Genomic DNA, 21,869 nt, shown 5'->3' with positions numbered 1-21,869 from the left:
CAATTTAAACATGCGGGTCAGGTCAACATGTGACTTCGCTTCATCACGTTACTAAACAGTTTTTATTCATATATCTTACGTTTTACTTGAGTGCTCATCGATCCTGTTATTTACAGGTTTGTTTTTGGCAATGCATTTTAAACATAATTGATTTTCTTAAGTACGGATTTGGAATACCCAACATCAAGTATCATAAGGGTTTATAACTTAATAAAAGAAATATAGCAAAATTCGTAGGATTAGTTTTGCTATTTGAAAGAAGGTTGCTAGTTTTGCTATTTGAAAGAAGGTTGCAGTGCATGTTACCTTATTACCAACCATTTAATTATAGTCACTTACCAAAATTGAAAAGCATAAAAAACCAAAAAGAAAAATAAGAAAAATTAAATAAATAACTAGAAAATTATAAACATGCGGGCAATTGGGTTTTCCGCACTTGAAGCAAAACCACCTGATTCCACATCTGAAGAAAAAAAAAACATCTGAAGAAAAAAAAAAAAAAACGCTAACATGAGCAAATTGAATGACTTCGAATTCTGCTACTAAAGGCTTCTTTTCCCTATCAAAATTTCCAGTAAAAAAATTCTAAAATTGCAACCATATGCCAACACCACTAGAAAAATCTTTATTGTTTTGGATTTTGTAATTGGAATTCCCATTTTTTTCAAAAAAAAATTAGTAAATCTGATTTTTAAATATTTTTATTAACAAAGATTTCAGAAGAAATTGGCGGTAGGCAAATTTGGTTGTCAAAGATTTTGGTTTGAAATTCATCGGAAAAGTTTGCTAAGTCACTTTTTCCTACGAAAACATGATCTGATCGGAAATCGTTCGTAAACAGCCGATTTCTACAAAATTCGAACAAAAACTTATAGCTAATTTTTCTTTTAAAAAGCTAATATGTGTAATTAAATCCAACATGAATAAAACATGAAAAAGAACATGCCTGCATCCAAGTCGAATAACGGCGCAACCATAAACATGCTCTATACAATGCCCACACCTCGGACACCTCCAAATATCAGTCTGGTAAAGAACATCAAAAGCAACCTCGTACTCATCCTGCTTATATATGTTCTCTTCACAAGTGATTCCCTCATGCCATGGAACCTTACACCAGAAACAAAAAGGTTTCTGACAACTCGGGCATTTGCATCACCTCAAATCACCATTACCACATTCATTCGAAATCAACTCCGAGCACTTTCTGTTAGGGCAGTAAACCCTATTAACCTGGATTCACATAATGCATCTAACCAGTTGTTAAACAGTTGGGGTGGGATTTTGGGTCGGCACGAAAACGGTACGAGATAGTGATTGCATGTAGTGGCCGGGCATTTTATTTTTAATATGTTGTCTTCAAGTTTCGCTTGGATGTAACTGACAATGCAGTTTGTGCAAAAAGGGTGAATGCATTTGTTTTTGTTTATGAACCTGTTGGGGAGTGTAACTGGTTCAATGCAAATTTCGCAGGTGAATGCGTCTCTTTCATCTTCAAGAGGATATATTTGTGTGGGATAAGGGGTTTGATTTCTCATGTTATCAAACCAATTTGTTGTGAAAGTTTAGAAAGTTCGTTGATGGGATTTATAATAATGGATTACAAATTTCGCACAAGTCAATTAGATAGATATTATTATCTCTACATAGTTGTAGGCCTTGTAGTTATCAACTAAATAACCTGAAAAAAAAAGGAGATAAGCATAACAAATAATCTTAAAAAACAAAAAGTTGCCATCAGCCTTTCTCTTTGTTGCTAACAGGAACGAGTGATGTTTCATATATATATACACACTAGATTTTATCCTTCGTATTACGGAGGTTGTTTTACATTATTCATTTTTAATATTTATATATGTATGTTTGGATTTTAATTTTATTTATTTTAAGAAAATTAATAATTAATATACTTGAGGTTTGATGATAAAATAGTTTCACAAATAAATGATATGTTATAATTCGGTTTAAAAGCTATATGGGTTTGGTGATACTCATTACCCGTTTATTTTCTTTATTATAAAATTGTTCCTTAATTATAAATAATATCTTTTTTTAAATAAAATAGGATATTAATGGATATTAATTTTTAGTATATCCCTATTTTATAGATTTTCATATCAAATATTTTATGAGATTAATTTTTAATATAATGAGATGTTATAACCCGTTTAAGAGCTATCTGGGTTTGGTGAGACCTTTACCCGTGAATTCGGGTCAAACGCGTGAGAAACCTTCATTTACAAATAAAGCAATCTGATGGCTTGAGAGAATGGTTGTTTTACAATTTTTTGTTTTTTAATATTTATTTTTTGGATTGTAATTTTCTTTATTGTAAGAAAGTTAATAATATACTTAGGGTTTGATGATGAAAGAGTTTCATAAATAAATGATATGTTATAACCCGTTTAAAAGCTATCTGGATTTGGTAACCCATGATCCGCTTATGTTTTTTACTATAAAATTGTTTATTACTTATAAATAATATATTATTCTTTTTAAATTGGATATTAATTTTATAGGATTTTCACATCAAATAATTGATAAGATTAATTTTTAATTTAATGAGATGTTATAACCCGTTTAAGAGCTATCTGGTTTTGGTAAGACCCATACTCATGAATTTGGGTTAAATCAATGAGAAGCCTCCATTTAAAAATTAAGCAATCTGGTGGCTTCCATAAAAGGGAGAAGGCCACATCGCGACACGTAGGATTTTAGGGTTTTGGTTTATATATATATATTATATATATATATATAGGCTATGTCTAAAATAAAAACTCAAGTGACTTATGAAAACCCATGTAAACTCAATCACTAGTCCAAATTGATCCACATAAATGATTTGCTTATTATATGTTTTGTAGCCAAAAGGGTAGTTATGTCTTTTTAGCATTGTACATTTTCAAACTTTTCCCATACTTCATGTGAGTTGACCTCAATCACAAATTCTACCAGGTTTCCTACCTATTCAATATTTTTTCAATAAGTACTTTAAAAGAAATTAGATTTTCATTCATTATTTTCTATTTCTTTTAATTCATATAATATTTTAATAATGACAAATTTGTCCTTAAAAATATTTTTTCATGTGTTTCAGCATTTAAATTAATACAATAATATAAGATTATAATAATGTCAAAAAAAGGTATTTATATACCCTCTTTATCACAAATGGTTGGTTATATTTTTATTTCAAAAAATTAAATTATTAATAAATTGCATTCTTAAATGTTTACTTACTTTTTTTAAGTTATACATATTTTAATTATGTAAAATTTTATGTCTTAATTGAAATAATTTTACAATATATTAAAATAAATTTAGATACTTTAAATATGTGAAAAAAAATTTTAAACGAGTTTACATATTTACTATCTAGGTTAACATTTTTTTCAAATAGTTCTTTTTTATTTCAAAAAACAAAATTATTAATAAATGGTATTCTTAAATGTTTTCGTATTTTTAATAAGTTATACATATTTTAATTTATGTTAATACATTAACATAAATTATTAAAAAAAGTTCATAAATTTTAATTATGTAAAACATTTATTGAAATAATTTTACATATATTAAAATAAATTTAGATACTTTAAATATGTGAAAAAAAATTTTAAACGAGTTTACATATTTACTATCTAGGTTTGCATTTTTTTCAAATAGTTCTTTTTTATTTCAAAAAACTAAATTATTAATAAATGACATTCTTAAATGTTTTCGTATTTTTAAGAAGTTATACATATTTTAATTTATGTTAATACATTAACATAAATTAATACAAATTATTGTTAACATAAATTAATTTATGTTAACATTTTTTTCAAATACTTCAAAAAAATAAAGTAATACATTAAAGGAGCTTACAAATTAATACGAATTATTGTTAACATTTGTTTTTTTTTTATTATCTACTTTTTATTATTTATAGTAAAGTTTGTTACAAATTTCATAGTACAGCAACAACATCTTAATTATGTTATCAAGCAGGTTCACAAATTTTAAATGTGTAAAAGTAAAAATAATATGTTTAAAAAAACAATAATATGTTAATAATGTTACCTAACTTGTGTGTTACATTCTCCTAAATATGTAACGATGACATAATTTGCTACTTATGAGAAACTACAATATTTAGGCTGAGGGGTGTGGGGGGCGCGAGAGAGGGCGCGAGTGGGGGCGCCAGCCAATAATATTGTGACGTGTGGCAGAGAGAGAAACTTGATAAGATGGTGTTGGTAGTGGTGCTCGCGCCCCGGGCCATGGTGTGGAGGGGCGCGAGAGGGGGCGCGAGCGGTTTATTTTTTTATTTTTTTATAAATGTATTAAAAAAACGTATTATTAAAAAAGCAAGAAATTATTTAAAAAAACACACATTAATTAAAAAAACACATTAATATCTAAAAAAAAACTATTTAAAAAAACACATTAATATTGGTTTTGGGTGTGGTATGTGAGAAGGGTTTTGGGTGTGGTATCTATTGGTTTAGGAATATATATGTGATATATAGAGGAATATATATAGAGGAAAAAAAATTTTTTTTTTTTTTTAATACACATTAATATGAGCCAACGGCTCTATTTACGGAACCCAAGATGCCTTCACGCTCCCCCCAGCCGCTACCCCTCTTGCGCCTGCCTTTTTTTCCGCGCTCGCGCCCCTCTCGCGCCCCTCTCGCGCCTCGGTGGTGTGGTGCTCGCGCCCCGGGGCGCGAGCGGCTGTCCTCTTGCGCCTTTCCTAGCGCTCCACACCCCTCAGCCTTATAACATATTTAATTGAAAATTCAAAAACATGTGGTGGTGGAAATTAGGATTACTTTCCGAAGCAAAAGGGGAAAAATCAAAAAACTCGTATTGTAATATTTCTCTCCCCGCCGACTAGAGGTTTAGAGGTGGTGGATACATGTGGTGGTACACGTGCTTGCGGCTTTAACGGAGGACGGCAACGACCTTTGACAGAGATCTAGAGATATGGCAGTGGTGAAATTTATGAATGATGATTTCGCCAAGGATCAGAAGCACCGCCGCCGCCTTTGCCACGATTGAAACAACTATTGATGTCTTTCCTTCTCAACATTTGGTGCGATGATTCACTAATTAAAACAACTATTTTTTTTGTATAATTCAAAGAAGATAATAAAAGGAGTTTGAGAGAGAAAGTTTGGAAGTTTGTGAGTGGAAAATGGGTTTTAATTAGAATGATATACAGAAAAGAGTGAGAGAGTATTAAAATCTCATCCACAAACTTCCTTTCAATGAAAGATGAGAGAGAAACAGCTTTTTCACATTCCAATCTTACCTTTGAATTGTACTTACACCCATTAGAATAATATTTATATTCTGATGGAATCTTTTAATCTCCATCATGGATTGGAAAGATCATCGGCCACTAAAGAGTTTTTAAGTTTTTCAAAAGTGAATTGGGTTTTCATAATATATATATATATATATGCACACGTTTACCTCACTAGCCCGTATAGTACACGAATCATCAACCTATTATCAATAATGCAAGCAATTTTATGTACTAGACTTTTATATGGTCAATTTTATCTTTTGTAGTAATATTGATTTTTTTATGTATAAAGATTATTCATATTCTTTTGTATGCTTATTACAAAATGACATTCAAATTTTGTAATGCAATCTTTACTGGTACACGTGTAGGGTTTTTAACATTTTTATAATTACACTTCATTTCACGTGTGAAGATCTAGTAATGTTTTTACACACGATAAACCATATGTGTCTTTTTTAAGTGTAAAGTGCAGAGACAATTTGAAAATGCTTAATTTAGATAGACAAGGTAAGTTTACAAACAAAACAACAAATGGGTTTATAAGAAAATATTTAGTAGCTTATGAAGATTATAATATATACTTTTAAATTTTGTTTTAATTCTACTATGTAACGTCATATTTTGTAACTTTGTCTTTTATTGTTTTCTTTCCGTGTCAATATGAATTGCATTTATAAATCATGTTGTCGTCTCAAGAAACAGATTAGAAAATATTTTTGTTGTTTGAAATTATACATCAGTTTTTTCATGATGATTTCTATATTTCCACCGATGTTGTACACGAGCCAATAACCTGGTTATATTCTCACTCGCCATGATAGATTGAACTGGGACCGGCTTCAACGCATTATATAATTAGGTTTTCTTAAACTGGTTCTCCCACAAGTTTCAACTTATATGTATCAAAACCAATTTCTAACTAACAGATCGGATCCGAAGGTTAGTGAAGCACCCTGCCAAAACCAACGTGGCCACCACTGACCACCACTACCAGGTCTACCATGACCACCTACCAGTTGCCTGCCGACAGCCACTAATGCAACCGTTGCCAGCGTTGCCCAGGGTCGTCTCTGAGAATCTAAATACATCGGCCGAACCGAAATAAAAAGGCCTGCATGCCCTAATAAGTAACGAAATATATAAGCTATTTTTTTTTCAAATAACGATTAACGTTAATTATTTATAGAAAATTGGAAATATATAATCTAAACTTTTGTGTATTGGCAGATAATTTCACCTTTAAAAATCACTACCAGCGATCCAACTTTTCATCTATTTTTGTCTCAATGGACCTTTGTTAAAAAGCGCTTAACGTCGTTAATTTTTTTTCTAAGTTTCAAACCAATGTTTTAGGGCTTTTGATCGGAAGAAGGATACGAGCCGACTAATGTAAAACTTATCTTGAAACGATGATTCATATGATTTGATTTTTGTTAACTGGAAATTCAAACACCCGAATTGAAACACTGTTTCGTCGTTCGGACCACTGTTTCGAGATAAATTTTACATCAGTCGACTCGTATCATTCTTCCAATTAAAAGTCCTAAAACGTCGGTCTGAAACTCGGAAAAAAACTTAACGACGTTAAGTGCTTTTTCATAGATGTCCATTGAGACAAAAATAGATGAAAGGTTGAACTATTGGTAGTGACTTTAAATTTGAGGTTATTATTAGCCAATAAACAAAATGTGGGATTATTACTTTCCAATTTGCCAGTATTTATTTGGTTTTTAAATTTAGCTTGGGCCAAATAGATTAGATGGATTATGAATAAAAAAGGTTTGGGTCCAAAATACTTAATATAATTAAGATCCATACCTATTTTATAATTCTTTTAAATATATATATGTCACACCCCGAAAATCTTAACTTAACACAGCGGAAGTTTTAACTTTAAGTCGTTCGGGTTATGACAGATGTCGATAGTCAACAATAATAGACATTTAATAATAAAAGCATCATCTTTTATTATAAGAAAATATTTTACAAAATCAGAGTTTATTACACGTGCTAATGCACGGTTTATAACACTTCACTTTTGTTCAAACATTCCACGCTCTCGTTTCCATGCCACCTCGAAACCTTCACTTTCCTGCAAAGCATATTTAAATAATATTTGGGTCAACACGAATGTTGGTGAGTTATTCCTGAGAAAAAAACTTATTATATAAATATAAACAATTTATATATAAAATAAAACATGAATATAATAGTGTACGGCTATTATACTCCCAACAATACCGATCTATACACGGTACAACACAATAACGAAACCCGCATTTTACCTTTAAGCACAAAAAGCGTTAGTTGTAAACTAGCTACGAATACAACGCGTGTATGACTACCAATTTGATAACTCGAAACGTACCATACTCGAAATATTCCCACTTTTAACCCAACGCGAATGGAAGTGGGGGGCGTCACCCCGATAGATCTACCAACATTTCTGTGCCCTCAATTCGGTTAACAGTTATTTAACCAAATTGATTCATCCCACAATAACGACAATTTGTAGTATAATGCGCTTTCAAAACATATATATAAATACGAATATAGATATACAATATGCTTTTCGGAGGAAGAAATCACCTTTGATTTCGGTGTTCGAATAAACGCTCGTTCCTATATTAATACACGTTCGTTAATTTTAAATTTGGGTTTGACTAAAATATATATATATTCTTATTCTAAAAATCCACACAAACACATAAAGTTTACTACTTTAAAAATATAAACAAGTAATAATCAACTAATAATTGTTTTATTTAATAATTTAATTTAATTATTAAAATTTATAAAAATTATTACCTTTAGTTGCTGGAGTGTTTTGGAAAAATTCAAGTTATTATTTTATTTAAAATTTTGACTCTATTATAATCGGTTTTGTCGGTTTTGCCGGTTTCGTTGGTTTTGAGCTTAAAAACGAACCGGTTGTTATTTTTATGAAACTTTTAGTTTTAAATTTATCTAAAACACTTTTTATATAGTTTTTAGTCAAGTTTTATTGGTTTTTCAATAAAAATGTTTTGGTTTTTATTTTGTTGTCAATTTCTTAAAATTGCCAATTTTTAACGTTTTCGTGTCGGTTTTCGCGACACGAACCGTGTTGGTTTAAGTTTTGCTATTCTTGACTTTTCTTATATTTTAACTTATGTTAAATATAAGAATATTATGACTTTAGGAGCTGTTTTAATTCAGTTCCAAAAACTTATGTCGGTTCACCTTAAAAGTCGAACTTTCCGACCGTTAAAGTCACCGACAAGCTATTTAAGTCACAATGTCAAAACCCAACCATTTGGTACAACAAATGTACATATAATAACAAATAATACATCATCATATACATGTTTGATCATCTAGCACCAAGTATGCACACAAAACAAATTTCTAATTACACATACTCAAAACCTTAACTTAAGTCTTCAACTACACAATGAACATGTTATTTCTATAATCTCTACAAGGTGTCTATGTACCAAAATTTCCAGATCTTAATGACCCATATTAACCTCTTATTTCATCCCATTATCATCTTTAAAACAAACACATTCTTGATTCTTTAACAACAAAGTTTCTATTACTAGTAAGTAGCAATTTTTAATAACCTTATTATCATACTAACAATCTTTACAATAGACTTTACTAAAGTAATCCTAACCACAAGTCTTTAATCATCCATAAAAGATTATGTTCACTTATCATCTTGCAAAACATCTTGTACAATTTACAAAGTTTCTTTTATTAGTAAGTTTAACACAAACTCTTGTTTATCTAAGTTATCATGTTCCATGCATCCTAGTACTTCTAGTAGATTTTATTCTTTTCCATATGTCCCATTCAATCACTTAGTTTGTCATTTTCAATCCATATAAGACAAGTATGAGCTTTATGATCAAAAATCAAATTTTTGTATTACTTGCATGTGTAAGTAACTTTCCAACAAAATCAAATCTCTACACTTTTGTCAACCCTTTTCCAAGATCCTTTTTATCTTTTCAAAACCATTATTATTATTACTTACAACTTTTTCAAGAAATCAAGTATGTGGGTTTTCAAAATTATCATTCTTTCTTTAACCATTTTACCATTTAACAAGCTTTCAACTTCAGTCCAACACCCAAATCAAAACCTACGGCCAAAAGTGGGTGTTTTTACTCATTATCCATCTTTGATCTTTTTGCCATTTACACATTTACTTCCATTATTAAAACAATTCTTAACCCATTTGTTAAACAAACTCAAGTAACATCAATATGGACAATCTATACAAGCTAAAATGCAACCACAACAAGTCCTATAATCAACAAAACCCATCTTATACATTCACATGCAAACTCACGGTTCACACATATGCATGCATATATCCATATTATACTTGCATGTACACTACCAAGCATACTAAAATCAAGCTTTAAACATCAAATAGCAACTAATATACACAAATCTTGAAGTGGGTTACCTTGGGTTTCGGATTTGGTGTCTAAGGAGGTGATAATGTGACCTTGTGTTAGCTATAATCCTTTCTTTGGCTTCCTACTTCTTGTTATTTGCTTAAACTTCCACCAAAGACCTCCTAATCAAGTGTTGTGTGTATAATAATTTGTAAAGGTGAGATTGTAAAGTGGTGGTGGGGTGGCCGGTTATATGAAGAGAGAAAGAGGGTGATAGGTTGATGTGTTGGATAGTAGAGTGTGAATGTGGACAAATGTGAAGCTTCCAAGTCATTCTTCAATCATTGCTCACATACATGTAAGTCTATCATTGGTGGGTTTGGGAGGTGGGTTGGGTTGTGTGTGTAAGTGGCGGCCGAGAGAGAGGGGTGAGGGAGAGGGAGAGTTGGGTAATTATAAAGGCTTATGGTATTATCTAGGTGTTAAGGTTTAACGTATCTCGTAATTTATCTAGCCAAACGACTTCCGTTTCTAATAATTTTTATCAGACTTTGAGCGAAATTAGATTACAGTCAATGTCTGCCTAAAATCATAATTTTCTGATAAACTTAATGTCGGGTTCTTACGGTGTCCTCTACTGGCTTTCGGTTACTTATTTTTTAATTTTTGCGATTCGAACCTTCAAAAATTAAGTTTATATACTATCTCTAATATCCTTACATAAAATTTTATTTTTCGAGGTCATCTTGACACGTTTATGAATTTATCTGTTTTGAGACATTACCCGGTGTCAATCTGTACAGTGTCAGCTACACGACAAAATTGAACTTTTTCGGGTTCCATATTTTAAAATTCAACTAAAATCAAAAACTTTGGCTAAAAATATTATTCCTATGTATTTATTTTACTAATTAATACGCGATTACGGTTAAGATAATTACCAAATTAGTCTAATTTTTGGCAGTTGTCACAATATACATAGTATATATAAAAAAAATTTGGCCCCAAAAATTTATGTGTCTCGGCCGGCCGCCCGGTTTGCCCTACCCAAGGGTCATCATCTTTCTGCCAATATCACTTGAAAACTAGAAATGAGATCTGAAATTAACGAAATGTGACATATTTTAAATATAACATTGTTTCAATATAAAAAAATTGTTGGGGGGGGGGGGGCGGGGTTAAACACTTAAACTACACATTTCAAAAAACGGTTTGTCATAAAACAGAAATCAACATTTAATATATGTTTAAAAATTATCATATTAAGTAGATAAAAACTTTTGTCACTCCGATACTTACTTACAAGAGTTAGATCATTGTCGTATTGTCCTATAGTTGATAGTCTATTGGCATAAACAAAGTCTTTTGAAAACCCATAGGTTTCAGGTTCGAATTTCGGGTCGCACAAAGTACAATAATTTGTCTTTAAAGAAATAAATCATTGTGGTACTAATTCTTAACTTGTAACCTAGATATCCTTTAAATTAAGATAATATGTAGTGGATGCAGCCCCTATGGGGGCGTTATGTGTGACATCTGCCCCGATCCGACCCGACCCAGGTACCCGTTTCTCTGACCCGATCTCTTTCTTTTATGATTTAATATTTATTTATACTTATATTTTACTTTTAATAATAATAATATACTTTTCCTTCCCGCCTCTTTCTCTCTCTTTCTTTCCGCCGTCCCGTCCCTCTTCTCTCTTTCCGCCTTCTTTTCCCTCTTGTCGCCGTCCCGCCCTTACGCCCTGTTTCCCTCTTTTTAACTCTTTGCTTGTCCTTTGTTCCTTCCCGCCTAAGGTTGTCTGCGCAGCTCCACGCGCCAGACTCCCTTACAAGGAATCCTGCGTGAAGACCACCTGTACAGCGATTCGCGAGACGAACTCTTCTCGCAGCGCGCTAAGAATTGTAATTCTTCTCGCAGCGCGCTAAGAACGGTAGTTCTTCCCGCGACGCGCTAAGGATTTGTAGTTCTTCTCGCAGCGCGCTAAGAATCGTAGTTCATCCCTCGACGCGCGAAGAATTATAGTTCTTCCCGCGGCGCGCTAGGAATTTTAGTTCCTCCCGCGGCGCGCTAAGAAATGTGATTCTTCCCGCGACGCGTTAAGGTTGGTTCTGTCTGCCTTCGCGCTCGCGCACTTTTGCCTTCGCGCTCAAGTCTTCTCGCGCTAAACCCCCTTTGAGTTTTCTTCTGTTTAATCTAGCCGTTGCTTTTGAGTTGTCTTATCTTTTGAGCTGTTGACCTAATCTGCTTTATGTCTGAAAAGTTACTTTCGGCGCAGCATGCGCACCAACCCCATTGGTTGGCAGATAAAGTGACTGACATAATCTTTTGAGATCTGCTTTTTCCATGCTTGACCTGTACCTTTATCTGATCCGCCCATGCTTTTTACTGTTCCCTGACAGCTTTATCTTGCCCCCTGCAGCTGCCATATCTTTTGATATCTTTTGCTTTTGGAATCTTTTGCTTTTTGAGATCTTTCCCCTTTTTCTAGGGATTGTGTTCCCTAGGGTTTCTCTATAAATAATAGTAATATTTTCATAACACTACACACACAAAACACTTAATCTCTCCTGTTCTCTTGCCCCTTGCTCTCTCTGCCGTCTTCCTCTCTGCCTCCGTCTTCCTCCCTGTTCTGCCCTGCTTTTCCGGTAATATATATATATTATATATTAATTATGCTAACTTATGATCAAGACTTAAAACAAATCATTAAAACAATAATCTTATTTATAGGTTAACTTGTGCTTGTTTAAAGTTGGTTCTTGCTTTATCTTACACCGCATCGTTTATCAAGTGAGTAATCTCGTACCTAATCCCTTTTTATTTTTTTATGTTTTGGGATGTTCATGTGTTCATACAAACTTAGAGTCTTAAACTTGTTTATGAACTTTAGTCGCGCAGTATCCCATGTGTTGAGGACGTTTACTTGGCTGTTATTTGTATGTGTGTATCATTAACCGCTTTGTTCGGCCTATTCCGCAGTTTTCATGGATCCATTAGATGAACACGGGAGACCTATCGTTTACGGTTTTCTTTGTTTACACTTGCACAGATGTTTTCTCGTTTTTGTGCTCAATTGGGAGCACGGATTGAACTATGAACTATGAGCTATGATCTATTTAGGCTTGATCACAATCTGATTGCACCCTTGTTAAACACCAGACATACACGTGTTGCGCGCAGATTTATTGTTATCTATGTATTGTATTAAACTTGATTTCTCACCAACACGCAAGTGTTTGACGTTTATTTTAACACATGTTCAGGTTTGCAGTAGCTGTTTTGGAGCTTGTGGACACATAGGAAGTTTTCTTTATTTTGGACCTAGATTAAAATGTATCAAGACAAGTTTTTGCTGTTCGAATATTATGATTTATAATATATTGATTTATGATGATTTATGTTATCTTGTGTTTACTCTGCGCGTGCGCGAATGAATGTATTTATTAAATATTGACACCCAATAGTGTCACGAGTAATGAAACAATATGTGGCGCCCCGATGTATAATCCGCCTTTGGTCGGGGTGTTACAGATTGGTATCAGAGCTCGTTGACTTTAGGATAGGTGGTTAGACGTAACGGCCTAGAATACCTAAGAGTCCCTTCTCGCGCATGAGAGAAATCTCATGTTTGCGCGCTTATTGTTAATTACTCGTTATTTATGAATATGCTCGCGCTTGCGCAGTATATGATTTTATGTTTTATTTCGCGATATTTCGATTTTTGTTGAATTTCGATTTTTATTGATTTTACTTACATATTCGTTTGTTGGGATTGAAAATCCGAAAAGTCATGGTGATACATGAATAGTTGATTTTCAATTTCCATTTACGATTATGTTCTGAGGTTGGAGACTTGAAAAGTCATGGTGATACATGAATTGTCAACCTCCAATACTCATTTTCTTGTATATTTTATATTGAGGATTGAAAAGTCATGGTGATACATGAATCGTCAATCTCCAATACTCGTTTACTCGTCATTTTAAATTGAAAATTTGGAAGATCATGGTGATACATGAATTGTCGATTCTCGATTCGAATTTGTTACCTTAATTAAGTCTGCATTTAAAGTCATTTATTTTACTTTAACTTTTGATAGTATCTAACTCTGCGAAACCAAGCTTTATAAGATTAAAACTTTGCGCTAAAACCAAGATATTAACTAAAATTAAAATTTTTATAGAATGCCTCCGCTATCTCGCCGATTTCAGAGAAGAGAAGCCTCGCGCATGCGTAGACAGCAACGTTCCCAGGAAATGGCCGCCGCGATAGCCCAAGCCTTAAACCAAAACAATGCTAACACCTCTGGTTACAACATTAAATCCTTTAACGCGGGTAACCCTCCAAAGTTCACAGGTCTTGAAGGATCCACCGTGATGCTCCAGTGGCTTGAGAAAATAGAAAACGCTTTCCTCCACACCCAATGCCCCTCAGACAGACGAACCCTATATGCTTCCAGTGTCCTGGAATCTAGAGCACTTACATGGTGGAATGGAGTAGCTCATGCGCGTGGCGCAGAAGCTGCTTCCAGCATGCTTTGGGAGGAATTCAAGGAAATTCTTACGCGAGAATTCTGCCCTCCCAACGAAGTTAAGCGCCTGGAGGAGGAATTTTGGAATCTTAAGCAGTACAGTGGTGAAGCGCGCGAGTACGCGACGCGCTTCCATGAACTAAGCCTGCTTGTCCCTCACCTTGTTACCCCTTCCCGCCGAGCCATAGAGAAATTCCTTGGGGGTCTCCCCATGGAAATTCAAGATTCTGTATGGGCCAGAAACCCAGTAACCCTCTCTGACGCCATCGAGTTGGCCGCTGTGCTCAGCGACAACCATGTCAGAGCAGGAACCCTGTTCCTGCGGGGAACAGAAAAGACCAAACTCACCAAGACTGCCCCTGAACCAACAGAAACCAAACCAGAACCCTCAAACCGTAACAACCTCAAGCGCAGGCGCAAGGCCTATGCGCTTACCAACCCGCCCATAGTCCAGCAACCCATCTACCAACCTCCAGTTTACGCGCCTAACCCTCTGTCAGCATACCCAACACCTCCTGTAGTCCACAACTATGCCTTAACCAATCCCGCACTCCCTGCCCCGCCACCTAAGAAACCTTACACAGGAAATCAACCCTTTTGCCCAACCTGTAGACTTCACCACCCAACCCAAACCCCGTGTCGACAATGTAACCGATGTGGCCGCGTTGGTCACTCTGCCGAATACTGTAGAGTCCCTCCCGCCAATCCAATTGCGCCAACACCACCAGTCTACCCGCAGAATCCACAACCAACCTACCAAAACCCACGACCCAGATCGTGCTTTAACTGCGGTGATCCCAGTCATTTCCGGAACGCGTGCCCAAGACTACAAGTTCAGATTACGCAAGCGAATCCGGTGAACCAGATTTCGAACCAAGTGACGCGTGGCCGAGCTTTTAACATAACCGCGCACCAAGCGCAAGCGAATAATGACGTAGTTAATGGTACATTTTTGCTTAACGGATTTTATGCTTCTGTACTTTTTGATACTGGCGCCGATCGAAGTTTTATCTCTCGCGCCTTCGAGCAGAAGCTTGCGCGACCGCGCAGCGATTTAAAAGAAGATTTTTCAGTTGAATTGGCTAACGGTGAAACTGTTTTAATTAACTCGGTGATTAAAGATTGCACGTTTAACCTTAACGAAAACGATTTCCTGATCGACCTCATCCCCATGCCTCTTGGGAGCTTTGATGTTATTATTGGTATGGACTGGCTCTCGAATAATCGCGCCGAAGTTATTTGCGCCAAGAAGTTGATTCGCATACCTCGAGAAAATGGTGATCTTCATATCTACGGCGAAAAACCCTCCCGCGGTCTTAAGCTTATGTCTTGCGCCGAAGCCCAAAGGCTTATGCGGAAGAAGTGTGTTGCATTTCTAGCCCATGTGGTTAAACCTGCTGAAGAGAAGAAGCTTCGCGATATCCCTGTTGTGCGTGATTTCCCTGAAGTTTTTCCTGATGATCTTCCTGGTATCCCTCCCGCTCGTGAAGTTGAGTTCCGTATTGATCTTGTCCCTGGTGCTTCCCCCGTAGCTAAATCTCCTTACCGTCTTGCGCCCGCTGAGATGCAAGAATTGGCAAGCCAACTTCAAGAGTTGACTGCTAAAGGATTCATTCGCCCTAGCTCTTCGCCCTGGGGTGCTCCGGTGTTGTTCGTTAAAAAGAAAGATGGATCGTTCCGCATGTGTATTGATTACCGCGAGTTAAACAAACTCACCATTAAAAACCGGTATCCTTTACCGCGTATTGACGACCTCTTTGATCAACTCCAAGGTGCCTCTTGTTTCTCGAAGATCGATCTCCGCTCTGGCTATCACCAGTTGCGCATCCGCGATGAAGATGTCCCGAAGACTGCTTTTCGAACTCGTTATGGCCATTTTGAATTCTTGGTCATGTCCTTCGGTTTAACCAACGCACCCGCCGTTTTCATGGATCTAATGAATCGGGTGTGTAGGCCTTTCTTGGATAAATTCGTGATCGTGTTTATCGATGATGTTCTGGTGTATTCTAAGACCAAGGCCGAGCATGAGCAACATCTCCAGTTGGTGTTGCAAAAGCTTCGAACCAAGCAGCTCTATGCTAAGCTTTCCAAGTGTGAATTCTGGTCTGATGAAGTACAGTTTCTTGGTCATGTTGTGAATAAGATGGGTATTCATGTCGACCCATCCAAAATTGAAGCAATCAAGAACTGGATTACGCCATCTACTCCTACCGAGATCCGTTCCTTTCTGGGCTTAGCTGGTTACTACCGGCGTTTCATTTCGAACTTCTCAAAGATCGCATTGCCTTTAACAGCTCTAACGCACAAAGGTAAACCGTATATTTGGGGCTCGAAGCAAGAAGAAGCCTTTCTAACGCTCAAGCGTCTGTTGTGTGAAGCTCCTGTTCTTGCGCTACCTGAGGGTAATGATGATTTTGTCGTGTACTGCGATGCCTCCAACCAAGGTCTCGGTTGTGTTCTCATGCAACGAGGCAAGGTTATCGCTTAAGCATCAAGGCAACTTAAGGTTCATGAAAAGAATTATACAACTCACGACCTCGAACTAGGCGCAGTTGTTTTTGCCTTGAAGATCTGGAGACACTACCTTTATGGTACTAAGTGCATCCTTTACACTGACCATAAAAGCCTTCAGCATATCTTTGATCAGAAGGAACTTAACATGAGACAACGCCGATGGAACGAACTCATCAGCGATTACGATTGTGAGATCCGGTATCATCCTGGTAAGGCTAATGTGGTAGCCGATGCGCTCAGCCGAAAACCCTGCCAACTTAACTGTATCTTGCCGCGCACCCAGCTTCACTTCGCGCCGATTCAAAGCAACCTTGAATCGCGTATTCGTGACGCGCAGCGCGCATCCATCAGCAATGGTAACCTTCGCGCCGAGTTAGCGTGTGGCGCGGAAGCGCATTTTGTGCCCAATCTGAGTGGAATTCTCTGTTATCTTAATCGCATCTGGATTCCCTTTGATGAGAATCTTCGCGCTGATATCCTGAGTGAAGCGCACAAATCTCGGTATTCTATTCATCCTGGCGCTGATAAGATGTACAAGGATTTGCGCATTACTTATTGGTGGCCCGGTATGAAAAAGGATATTGCTGTGTTCGTAGCTAAATGTCTGACTTGTTCTAAAGTGAAAGCTGAACACCAACGCCCATCTGGTTTGCTCGAACAACCTGAAATTCCTACGTGGAAATGGGAATGTGTAGCGATGGACTTTATTACCAAGTTACCTTTGACAGCAAGCAAACATGATAGCATTTGGGTAATAGTGGATCGTTTGACTAAGTCTGCTCACTTTCTGCCCATTCGTGAAAACTACCGTGTTGAGCAACTCGCGCAGCTTTATGTCAAGGAAATTGTCTGCCGCCATGGTACTCCTTTGAGCATCATATCCGATCGCGATGGCCGTTTTATATCTCGCTTTTGGAAATCTCTCCAATCTGCGCTAGGAACTCGCTTGGACATGAGTACGGCATATCATCCTCAGACTGACGGTCAGTCTGAGCGAACTATTCAAACTCTTGAGGATATGCTCCGATCTTGTGTTCTTGATTTTGGAGGTAATTGGGATTCGCACCTGCCTTTGATCGAGTTCTCTTATAATAACAGCTATCATTCCAGTATCGGTATGGCCCCATTTGAAGCACTTTGCGGTCGTAAATGCCGCTCCCCGATTTGTTGGAGCGAAGTGGGTGAAGCTCAAATCACAGGACCCGAACTTGTTCAAGAGACAACCAATAAAATCGCCAAGATCCGTGATCATCTGCTGACTGCCAGAAGCCGACAGAAGAGTTACGCAGATCGCAGGCGAAAGCCTCTCGAATTTCAAGTTGGTGATCTTGTTCTCCTCAAAGTGTCGCCCTGGAAGGGTGTTGTCCGCTTTGGGAAGAAAGGTAAGCTTGCTCCTCGTTATGTTGGTCCATTCAAGATTCTCGCGCGTGTGGGAAAAGTTGCCTACAGGCTTGACCTGCCGCCCGCGCTCAGTAATGTGCATCCAACGTTCCATGTATCCAATCTCAAGAAGTGTTTAGCTGACGAGAACCTTCACATTCCACTTGATGAAGTTCAAGTTGATGAAACTATGCATTTCGTTGAGAAGCCTGTTGAGATTATGGATCGCGGGGTAAAGCAAACCAAGCGCAGTCGTATCCCTATCGTGAAAGTTCGCTGGGAGTCCAAGCGCGGAGCCGAGTTTACATGGGAAAGGGAAGATCAAACGAAGATCAAGTACCCGCACCTGTTCTCTGCGCAACCTACTTCGAGATAAATTTCGGGACGAAATTTCTTAAAGTAGGGGAGACTGTGACATCTGCCCCGATCCGACCCGACCCAGGTACCCGTTTCTCTGACCCGATCTCTTTCTTTTATGATTTAATATTTATTTATACTTATATTTTACTTTTAATAATAATAATATACTTTTCCTTCCCGCCTCTTTCTCTCTCTTTCTTTCCGCCGTCCCGTCCCTCTTCTCTCTTTCCGCCTTCTTTTCCCTCTTGTCGCCGTCCCGCCCTTACGCCCTGTTTCCCTCTTTTTAACTCTTTGCTTGTCCTTTGTTCCTTCCCGCCTAAGGTTGTCTGCGCAGCTCCACGCGCCAGACTCCCTTACAAGGAATCCTGCGTGAAGACCACCTGTACAGCGATTCGCGAGACGAACTCTTCTCGCAGCGCGCTAAGAATTGTAATTCTTCTCGCAGCGCGCTAAGAACGGTAGTTCTTCCCGCGACGCGCTAAGGATTTGTAGTTCTTCTCGCAGCGCGCTAAGAATCGTAGTTCATCCCTCGACGCGCGAAGAATTATAGTTCTTCCCGCGGCGCGCTAGGAATTTTAGTTCCTCCCGCGGCGCGCTAAGAAATGTGATTCTTCCCGCGACGCGTTAAGGTTGGTTCTGTCTGCCTTCGCGCTCGCGCACTTTTGCCTTCGCGCTCAAGTCTTCTCGCGCTAAACCCCCTTTGAGTTTTCTTCTGTTTAATCTAGCCGTTGCTTTTGAGTTGTCTTATCTTTTGAGCTGTTGACCTAATCTGCTTTATGTCTGAAAAGTTACTTTCGGCGCAGCATGCGCACCAACCCCATTGGTTGGCAGATAAAGTGACTGACATAATCTTTTGAGATCTGCTTTTTCCATGCTTGACCTGTACCTTTATCTGATCCGCCCATGCTTTTTACTGTTCCCTGACAGCTTTATCTTGCCCCCTGCAGCTGCCATATCTTTTGATATCTTTTGCTTTTGGAATCTTTTGCTTTTTGAGATCTTTCCCCTTTTTCTAGGGATTGTGTTCCCTAGGGTTTCTCTATAAATAATAGTAATATTTTCATAACACTACACACACAAAACACTTAATCTCTCCTGTTCTCTTGCCCCTTGCTCTCTCTGCCGTCTTCCTCTCTGCCTCCGTCTTCCTCCCTGTTCTGCCCTGCTTTTCCGGTAATATATATATATTATATATTAATTATGCTAACTTATGATCAAGACTTAAAACAAATCATTAAAACAATAATCTTATTTATAGGTTAACTTGTGCTTGTTTAAAGTTGGTTCTTGCTTTATCTTACACCGCATCGTTTATCAAGTGAGTAATCTCGTACCTAATCCCTTTTTATTTTTTTATGTTTTGGGATGTTCATGTGTTCATACAAACTTAGAGTCTTAAACTTGTTTATGAACTTTAGTCGCACAGTATCCCATGTGTTGAGGACGTTTACTTGGCTGTTATTTGTATGTGTGTATCATTAACCGCTTTGTTCGGCCTATTCCGCAGTTTTCATGGATCCATTAGATGAACACGGGAGACCTATCGTTTACGGTTTTCTTTGTTTACACTTGCACATATGTTTTCTCGTTTTTGTGCTCAATTGGGAGCACGGATTGAACTATGAACTATGAGCTATGATCTATTTAGGCTTGATCACAATCTGATTGCACCCTTGTTAAACACCAGACATACACGTGTTGCGCGCAGATTTATTGTTATCTATGTATTGTATTAAACTTGATTTCTCACCAACACGCAAGTGTTTGACGTTTATTTTAACACATGTTCAGGTTTGCAGTAGCTGTTTTGGAGCTTGTGGACACATAGGAAGTTTTCTTTATTTTGGACCTAGATTAAAATGTATCAAGACAAGTTTTTGCTGTTCGAATATTATGATTTATAATATATTGATTTATGATGATTTATGTTATCTTGTGTTTACTCTGCGCGTGCGCGAATGAATGTATTTATTAAATATTGACACCCAATAGTGTCACGAGTAATGAAACAATATGTGGCGCCCCGATGTATAATCCGCCTTTGGTCGGGGTGTTACATTATGCGTTATGTGACCCCACGTCACCACAACAGGGGTTTTATAGCTAAAATGAGTGTAGTGGATCTACGGTTGAATGGTTAAAGCACACAACTCATAATTGGTGAATTCGTAGGTTCAATTCATACTGGGTGCACGCCAATGGGACCCTCCAACAAGTCTTTGGAATTAGTTATATCAATGAAATCTCATCATCCATACATAATGAATTGATGTGGTAAATTTTTTGTGATCACTATTGGGCCTAAGCCATTTAATAGCAACCTCACCATAACGGGCCTGATAAAGTAACCCAACAAAGAGTATTAGAGGCCCAACAAAAGAGTTTGTGAGGAGGCCATCGTAGGTTATAAGCAGTGATAGAAGAAAAGCTATGGATTATGAAAAATGTTAGAAAGTTATCGTCTCTAGTCTTCTCATCCCTCTTCTTTGAATCTGTTTCTCATCTCCTTCTTTGTTATTGTTTGAATTCTCATTGTAATCGTTCTATTGAATCAATCGAATCACAGTAGTTATTGCATAATTTGTTCTCTCTTTCGTTTTGTCAATCTGGATACACAACAACATTCATATTATGATATATGAACAGTAAGAATTAGTAGTCTTTTTGAGACTAGAACTCATAGGGAATCAAATCGATTTATGGATGGAATCAGGTATGCAGTATTTACAGACAAAAATATTCGGTTATTGGGGAAAAATCAATATACTTCTAATGTTGAATCAAGATATACTAAGACAGAAATAAAGCATTGGGTCGAACTCTTCTTTGGTGTCTAGGTCCTACTGAGAGGTCCACTAGAGATCAGAAATTGTTGAGGAAACAACAAGATCTTTCTTTTCTCAGGCGGTCGGAAAATAAAGAAATGGTTAATCTATTCAAGATAATTACATATTTACAAAATACCGTCTCAATTTATCATATTTCATTTGATTCAAAATGTGATATGGTTCCGAAGAATGAACCCGATATGGACAGCTCTAAAAAGATTTCATTATTGAACAAAAATCCATCTTTTTTAATTATTTCATCTATTCCATAACCGGAACAGGGTAGGCTACACGTTACACCACGATTTTGAATCAGAAGAGAGATTTCAAAAAATGACAAATTTATTCACTATATTAATAATCGAGCCGAATCTGGTTTATTATAAGAGATTTTCCTTTTCTATTGATTCCTATGGACCGGATCCAAAACATTAATTCTTGAACAGGGTATTCAACTCCAGATATGAATAGAAAATGACATCTTTATTGGTTTTATTGGTTCTATTTTCTATTTTTATGAAGAGAATGAATCTTTTTATTGAAGAATTAGAAAAAATGGTCCA

This window comes from Bidens hawaiensis, unplaced genomic scaffold (assembly GCF_021521415.1).
Source record: "Bidens hawaiensis isolate Kalapana, Puna unplaced genomic scaffold, B.hawaiensis_p1.1 tig00004101_1, whole genome shotgun sequence".
Lineage (NCBI taxonomy): Eukaryota > Viridiplantae > Streptophyta > Magnoliopsida > Asterales > Asteraceae > Bidens > Bidens hawaiensis.
Note: the sequence above shows the minus strand (reverse complement) of the source record.